At 40.7% G+C, this 8,538-nt stretch overlaps 1 long non-coding RNA gene across 2 annotated transcripts; it reads right to left on the bottom strand.

Annotated features, from left to right (window-relative positions):
• Positions 1–325: 325 nt before the first annotated feature.
• Positions 326–8,231, bottom strand: LOC145715496 (uncharacterized). 2 transcript variants are annotated; one of them, XR_014137708.1, is made up of 2 exons: positions 5,778–8,231; positions 326–729 (listed from the first exon to the last, which is right to left on the bottom strand). It is a non-coding gene; the product is annotated as an uncharacterized LOC145715496 (long non-coding RNA). The 2 variants fall into 2 exon arrangements; XR_014137707.1 differs by lacking the exon at positions 5,778–8,231 and adding an exon at positions 5,053–5,770.
• Between the last annotated feature and the right edge of the window lie 307 nt (positions 8,232–8,538).

Raw genomic sequence — 8,538 nt, 5'->3', positions numbered from 1 at the left:
CTCTGCCTTAAGGCATTCATAAGTTAATGGAAAAAAAACAAAGGGGTAAAATAGGCAACTGCCACCCATTGTGATATGTGCCATCATAGAATTAGGTCAGAGTACTAAAGGGAATTCTGAAGGGGGGCCCTATATATAGTAGCCTGGGGCCAGAACCACATCTGGAGAGAAGGGATGCCTTGGCTGAATACTGAAGGTTGGAGAGAAGTTGGCCAAGCAAATATTACGGGGAAATGTTTCAGAATAGAAGCACAATGTTCAGTGGCCTCAAGTGAAAGAGACTGTGGTACCTCTTTTTTTTTTTAATGTTTATTTATTTTTGAAAGAGAGAGAATGAGCAGGGGAGGGGCAAAGAGAGAGGGAGACACAGAATCCACAGCAGGCTCCGGGCTCTGAGCCATGGGCACAGAGCCCGATGCAGGCAGGGCTCAAATCCATGAACCGTGACATCATGACCTGAGCCACCCAGGCAACCCTTAGACTACAGTACCTCTTGAACTCCTGAGGTTCAAGACCAAGAGTCCTTCCTTAGGGCTGGAGCAGAGGCTGTGAGGTGGACAGGGTGAGGTGGGCCAGAGAAACTGAGAAGGGTCAAGGTCATGGTGACAGGTATGTCCCTGGGGGGATATGGACCAATTGGCAGCCCCAGGGAGCCTTCGTCCAAGTCACTGTTTTGCGTTGCATTCTTCCTGCATCCCTCCTTTCCTCGTATTCCCCTGCCATCCATTCCTGCAGAAATCAAAAGTCATAACATGTAGACTACTGTAACTGTCCCTGGCTTAAAACTCTTCAGTAGATTTCCCATGGCATTTACGATAAGATCTGAGACACTTATAGGCCTACAAATCCTTACCTCATCTGGCCACTGTTTTCCCCTTCAGCTCCATCCACACCCACTTCTTGCCAGTGGCATGTTCTCAACAACCTGCTCCCAGCTAACTCTTGCTCAGCTGGGACCTTTAGGTCTCAGCTTAAACTGTGCTTCCTGGGAGAATCCTTCCTTGATCCCAGTAGGCTCCTTTGTTACGTTTTTCTGGGGTTTTGGGGGTTTTTGTTTTTTTTTTTTTTAGGTGGAATTCACAGAACAGAAAATTAACAATTTTAAAGTATATAATTCAGTGGCATTTACTACATTCAGTGTTGTGCAACCACCACCTCTGTCTAGTTTCAAAACATTTTCATCATCCCAAAAGAAAACCCTGTACCATTATCAGTCATTCTCTATTCTTCCCAACTCGTGGCTGCAGGCAACCATCAATCTGTTTTCTGTCTGTATGGATTTACCTATTCTCGATATTTCATATAAAAAGAATTGTATGATATGTAATATTTTGTGCCTAGCTTCTGTTCAGCTCCTTTACATGATTAAGTAAATTTCCATTGTATAGATACTACCATGTTTTCTTTCTCCATTCTTCCACTGATGGACATTTGGGTTTCCAATTTTTGGCTATTGTGAATAATGCTGCTACAGACACTTGTATACAGGTATTTGAGTACCTGTTTTCAATTCCTTTGGGTGTATATACCTAGGAGTGGAATTGCTGGTCATATGGTAATTTTATGCTTAACTTTTTGAGAAACTGTTAAACTGTTTCCCTCCATGATTGTATGGTTTGGTTTGGTTTTTAATAATCCTATTCATCTGCCTATATCCTTTTCTTACCTACCTTACAAACTCTGTAAATGTGCTGACCATATCTGATTTATTTACCAGAAGCTAACAAAGTATGCACTCAAAAATATTTGTCCGCTGAACAAAGAAATGAGTGAATATGACAAAAATGATTCACGGTTTGAACAGATCACTCAGGGTACAGGTGATGGGTGGATTGGAGGGCCAGATGTGTTACAGAAACCAGCAGGGGCTGGCTGCATTGATCAGGAGCCTGATTGGACCCGTAGACTCAATGAGAGACCTTCCTCCAAGTTGTCATCACCACCAGAGCACAGCCCAGTGCACTGCATTATACCTGTTCGTTTGCTTGATATCTTCCCCCATTTGTCCGTGAGTTCTTTAAAAAAAATTTTTTAATGTTTATTTATCTTTTACAGAGAGAGAGACAGAGAGAGACAGAGCATGAGCGGGGGAGAGGGAGAGAGAGAGGGAGACACAGAATCTGAAACAGGCTCCAGGCTCCGAGCTGTCAACACAGAGCCCAGCGCGGGGCCTGAACTCATGGACAGCGAGATCATGACCTGTGCATAAGTCAGACACTCAACCGATTGAGCCACCCAGGCACCCCTGTCCATGAGTTCTTTAGGACAGCTACCACCAAGTTTTTCTCCACTGCCACGTAGTTGCACAGTAGATTCCCAACCAGTGTTTGATAAATGCATGAGTGAATACAAATGCAGAAACAGATAGTAACCATATGACCTTAGTGAGGCAAGATACATAACTTTTATTTATTTATTTATTTTGAGAGGAAGGGCAGAGAGAGGGAGAGAGAGAAAGGAGGAGAGAGAATCCCAAGCAGGCTCTGTGCTGAACAGAGCCTGATGTGGGGCTCAATCTCACGACTGCTAGATCATGACCTAAGCTGATATCAGAAGCCGAATGCTTGACTAACCACCCAGGCGCCCCAAGATACATAACCATTTAAGTCTTAGTTTCTTCAGTGGCAAAATGGACACAGTGATGGTCTCTGCTTCATAGGATTTCTGTGAAGAGTAAAAGAAATGAAGCCACCAGGGCTCTTGGCACTGGGCCGCCCATGGCAGGCCCTCACTAGTGGCATCATGCACTCTTTATGACTGCAGACATAATTAGAGCAAGTGACCTTCAGGTAAAGGAACAAGATTTCAGCCTAAACAACAGAAAAACATTCTAATGTAAATTTTATGAGAGCAGGACCACATTCATGTTGTTCCCTTTGGTGTCTCCAGTGCCTGACACAGGGCCAAGACAAACTATCCACCAACCGTGTGGTAAGTGAGACTGATCAAAGGTAGAGTGGGCAGCCTATGAGGTGAAGAGCTGTTCATCACTGGAAGTAGGCAAAAACTGTCCACCTGTCAGAGATGCCAGAGAGGAAAGCCTACTTTGGCAGGACAGCAGTTGAGGTGGCCACAGAGATCCCTTGCAATTCTGGGATCGTTTATGTCCTTTGATGATCCTTATGAGACAGCAGACTCCTCCAAGGCATGAGTTGGGAACAGAGTAGTACAAATATGTCTGTAGGGGTAGGGGCTACTGAACATAGTACTTTTATCATCTTTCATGGGCAAATGAAAGCATTTTAAATGCTTCAGAACTGAAAATGATGAAAGAAACTGAAATTTGGAATTTTCTGAGGAGCCTGAGTTTAAGGATGAAGGAAAGCTTCCTAGAAAGTGAGGAGCCCAAATCTCAAAAAGATATCTGTACTCCCACAGATATTTGGCTATTCACAGTAACCAAAGCATGGAAACACCTAAATGTCAACAACTGAATGAACAAAGAAAATGTGGAGAGAGAGAAAGGGAAAGAGAGAGAGTGTGTACAATAGAATATTATTTGGCCTTGAAAAAGAAGGAAATTCTGCCATTTGCAACAACATGGATGAACCTGAAGGACATAATGCTAAGCAAAATAAGCCAGACACAGACAAATACTTCATCATCTCATTTACACATGGAATCTAAAATAGTCAAACTCACAGAAATAGAAAGTAGGATGGTTGTTGCCAGGGCCTTAAGGGAGATGGGGAAAATAAAGAGACGTTAGTCAAAAGGTACAACTTTCAGGCAAGATGAGTAAATTCTGGAGATCTAATAATGTACAGCATGGTGACTGTAGTTAAGAATATGTATTGTATACTTAAAACTTGTGAAGAGTGTAGTTCTTAAGAGTTCTTACCACACCCAACACACACACAAAAAGAAGATGACAACTATGTGATGATAGATATCTTAAGTAGCTTGGGGCGCCTGGGTGGCTCAGTCCATTAAGCATCCAACTTCCAGCTCAGGTCATGATCTCATGGCTCCTGAGTTCGAGTCCTGCGTCGGACTCTCTACTGTCAGTGCAGAGCCCACTTCTGATCTTTTGTCTCCCTCTCTCTGTGCCCCTCCCTCATTCATTCTCTCTCTCTCTCTGTCTCAAAAATAAACATTATTTTATAAAAGGAAAAGACATTATTAATACTTAAAAAAATTAGTTTGATTGTGGTGATCATTTCACAATATACACATGTATTAAAACCTCAAGTTGTACACCTTAAATATATACATTTTTTTAATTTTTGAATTATGAATCAAAAAAGTTGGTAAAAAAAGCTAGGAGTCTAAGACTCAGATAATTGTGTTTTAATGTACTTCTCTTTAGCAATTGCAAAAACTTTTGTATTTTCCAATTGGAAAATTCTAAATACTATTTTCACTGTGGTAAATACACATGACATGAAGTTTGCCATTTTAACCATTTTACCATTTTTAAGCGTACAGTTCAGTAGCATTAAGTACATTTGCATTGTTTTACAACGTTCCATTTCCAGAACTTTTTCATCATCCCAATCTAAATATTTTTAAATACTGATATGTCACCTAAGAACTCTGTTTAGAAGCTGGAGGTAAACTGTTGATTAGCAATTAGCTTTTTTAAAGAAAGGAAAACCAATAGAATGTCATTTTTCCAGTATCATCTCATGAAGTTGCTTTCCTATGAAATAAAGTAGCTGAGTTTCCTGAGTAGAAAAGGTGCTTTCAAGAGATTTTCTGTCTGTAAACTGATTTACATGTCATTTGTTTGAGGGTTCAGAAAGATTAAAAACCATATAGATTTCATGCATAGCAATCACAGTGGACTATAAACCTTAAAAACCTTCTATTCCAAGAGTCAATAATTGAAGCTTTCCAAGCATAGGTGCTACTACAGAAATGAAAATCACCAGCCTCAGATAATTTGGTTACTGGCTTTATTTGCACCTATTTGAACTACAGTTGCTTTCACAGCAGGAGTGTAATAACTCCACCTGCCCATATCAGAATCTCATAGATAAGACATGAAATCCATTAACAAGACATCATTTTTTGACCACAGAGGTAGTTTCTGTTTCTTCTCCAGCTGACCTTGCAGGGCATCCCCAAGCAGCTCTGTGTGCTGGGCTCCACTGGCGGGCATCAGTGCGGAGGTGGGCCTGGGCCTCACACATCACATAGTCACCAACACAGCCAGCGACAGACAGTTCCTGACGACAATGCACAGCAGGCCCAATCAGACCGATTATAATCAGCTCATATTGCTTTATTTTACTTCCTTCATTTGATAGAAACAGAATCACCAAATTCAAAAGATTCCTGAGCAGCAAAGGTGAATGAAACAAATAGCTAATATCAGACACCATTTCAAAAGCAACTGCCTGGGTAAGCCTGTAATAGAATTTCCCAGTTTACAACTCTGAAGATGAAGAAGGCAAGTTACCATGGAAACAAATACTCTCTTTAAAGAGAGACAGGCTCCTCTCTTAGTCTGAGCTCTTTCCAGAAGGGAGGAGGGGAGAGAAGGGGAAAGGCAGGCCAAGGATCTTCAGCGAGAACAATGAAGTTTTCTTCTCATTATTGAAATACTACCTATGAAATTTGCTTCGAGGGTCAGCTCAAGACTTTCATTTTCTTGGCTGTACTATTTAAGAAAAAAACCAAAAAACCTCAAGTCAGATATTTTAAGATACTTAAGCAAAATGACATTGTATTGATCATTTCTTTAATTTTTTTCTTTATTCAATTAATGACACATGTTGGTGACAAGTGAAAAACAATGGCAATACACGACATAAAAGGCAAAGAGGACTCACTTTTCCTGGTCTCCTTATTCCCAGCACACACTCTCTGAGGTAACACTGTTGGCTGTTTTTCTCTGCCTCTGCCTTGTTCATGGATATATACAGTTAAAAGATTATATACAAACAGAAACCCCAATTTAAAAATGGGCAAAGAACTTAAATAGCTATTTCTGCAAAGAAAATATACAAATGACCGGTAAGCGCATGAAAAGATACTCAACATTAATAATAATTAGGGAAATGAAAATGAAAATAAGATCTCATGGGACGCTCGGGTGGCTCAGTCAGTTAAGCATCCGGCTCCTGATTTCAGCTCAAGTCAGGATTTCAACTTGTGAGTTCAAGCCCCATCGGGCTCTGTGCTGACAGCATAGAGCCTGCTTGGGACTCTCTGTCTCCCTGTCTCTCTGCCCCTTGCCACTCGTACTCTCTCTCTCTCTCTCTCTCTCTCTCAAAAATAAACATTTTAAAAAATGCTTAAAATGAGATCTCACAATAAGATACCACTTTACACCTACTAGGGTGGCTGTTATAAAAAAATAAAAAACAAAATTCCAAAATAGCAAGTATTGTTTAAGATGTGGAGAAATTGGAACTATTAGGTACTGCTGGTGGGAATGTAAAACAGTACAGTCACTATGAAAAACAGTATGGTACTTCCTCAAAAAATGTAAAACAATTACCATATGTTCCCCAGATTCTACTTCTGGGAATATAACCAAAAGAGTTGAAAACAGGGATTTGAACAGATATTTGCACACCTACGTTCATAGCAACATTATTTACTATTGCGTTATTTTTTTTTTTTAATTGAAGCGTAGCTGATACACAGTGTTACCTTAGTGTCAGGTGTACAACAGTGATTCGACAAGTCTGTACGTTACGCTACAATGGCATTGTTTACAACACTTGGGTGGAAGCAACCCCAAGTGTCCATTGACAAAGGAGTGGATAAATTGTGGTATACACATACAACGGAGTATTATTCACCCTTAAAAAGAAAGGAACTACTGACACATGCTACAGTATGGTTGAACCTGTGAGACATTATGCTAAGCGATGTAAGCCAGTCATAAGAAGACAAATACAGTCATAAGAGGACGAATACTATATGATTCTACTTGTATGAGGTGCCTCAAAGAGTGAAACTAATAGAGACAGAAAGCAGAAGGACAGTTGCCAGGGGCCAAGGGAGGGTGGGAGGAGGAAGTTAGTGTTAAAATGGGTACAGTTTCAGTTTGGGAAGGTGGAAAAGTTTTGGAGGTGAATGGTGATGATGATTACACAACAGTGTGCATATACGTAATGCCGTAGAACTGTCCACTTAAAAATGGTTAAAATGATGTGTGTCAATTATATTTTTTAAAAAGTCCAAAAAGTGGTTAAAATAGTAAATTTTGTTATGTTTATTTTAACACAATAACAATTGTTGTAGTTATGTGTCATGTACAGGGGTGTTTTTGTATATATAGTTGACACTGGGATAGCACAGGTTTCAACTATGCTGGTCCACTTATACATGGATTTTTTTCAGTAAATACAGTACAGTACTATAAATGTATCTTCTCTTCTTATGATTTTCTTTTTTTTTTTAAGTTTATTTCTTTCTTTTCAGAGAGAGAGAGGGAGTGCATGTGCAAGCGGGAGGTGCAAAGAGAGGGAGAGAGAGAGAATCCCAAACATGCTGTCACCTCAGAGCCTGACATGGGGCTCTAACTCACAAACCGTGAGATCATAACCTGAACCGAGATCACGAGTCGGACACTTAACTGACTGAGCCACCCAGGCGCCTCTCTTCCTTATGATTTTCTTAATAACATTTTCTTTTCTCTAGCTTATTATAAGAAAATAGTATATAAAATATATATAACATATAAAGAATGTGTTAATCAACTGTGTTATCAGTAAGGTTTCCAGTCATCAGTAGGCTATTAGTAGTTAGGTAGTTAAGCTTTGGGGGAGTCAAAAATTGTATTTGGATTTTCAACTGTGTGGTGGGTAGAGTGGCGCCCCAACACCCTGCAGTGTTCAAAGGTCAACTGTATAGATGTCTTAGATAGATAGATGATAGATAGGTAGATAGGTAGATAGATAGATAGATGTACAGAGATTTCATTTTTGCTCTTATTACTTAATTTTACTAAAAGAGAATTATACTACACATATATTCCTTATGTAACAAACCCCAAACCTTAAAGATATAAAGCAATCATTTAAGTTTGCTTAGAATTAGGGATTCTATGAATCAGGAATTTAACCCAGGCACAGAAGGGACAGCCATCTCTTCTCCATGGTGTCTGAGGCCTCTGGAAAGACTCAAAGGCTGGAGCTTGGATCATCTGGAGGCTTCTTCACTTACATGTCTGGCAGTTGACAGTCCTCACTTGGACTGTCAACTGCAGCATCTCCACATGGGCTGCTTCTTTGAACTTCCTCATAGCATGGAAGCTGAATTCAAGCGGTGGTGTCCCACGAGAGGAGACCAGAGGTATGTGGCATTTTTATAATCTAGCCTCAAAGGTCACATTGGGTCCTACTATATTCAGTTGGTTGAGGCCATTACAAAGATCTGTCCACGTTCGGGGCGCCTGGGTGGCTCAGTCGGTTAAGCGTCCGACTTCAGCTCAGGTCACGATCTCACGGTCCGTGAGTTCGAGCCCCGCGTCGGGCTCTGGGCTGATGGCTCAGAGCCTGGAGCCTGCTTCCGATTCTGTGTCTCCCTCTCTCTCTGCCCCTCCCCCGTTCATGCTCTGTCTGTCTCAAAAATAAATAA

The sequence above is a fragment of the Panthera onca genome, chromosome B2 (assembly GCF_046562875.1).
Source record: "Panthera onca isolate mPanOnc1 chromosome B2, mPanOnc1 haplotype 2, whole genome shotgun sequence".
Lineage (NCBI taxonomy): Eukaryota > Metazoa > Chordata > Mammalia > Carnivora > Felidae > Panthera > Panthera onca.
The sequence above is the reverse complement of the archived record's forward strand: the minus strand, read 5'-3'. Positions and strand labels throughout refer to the sequence as shown.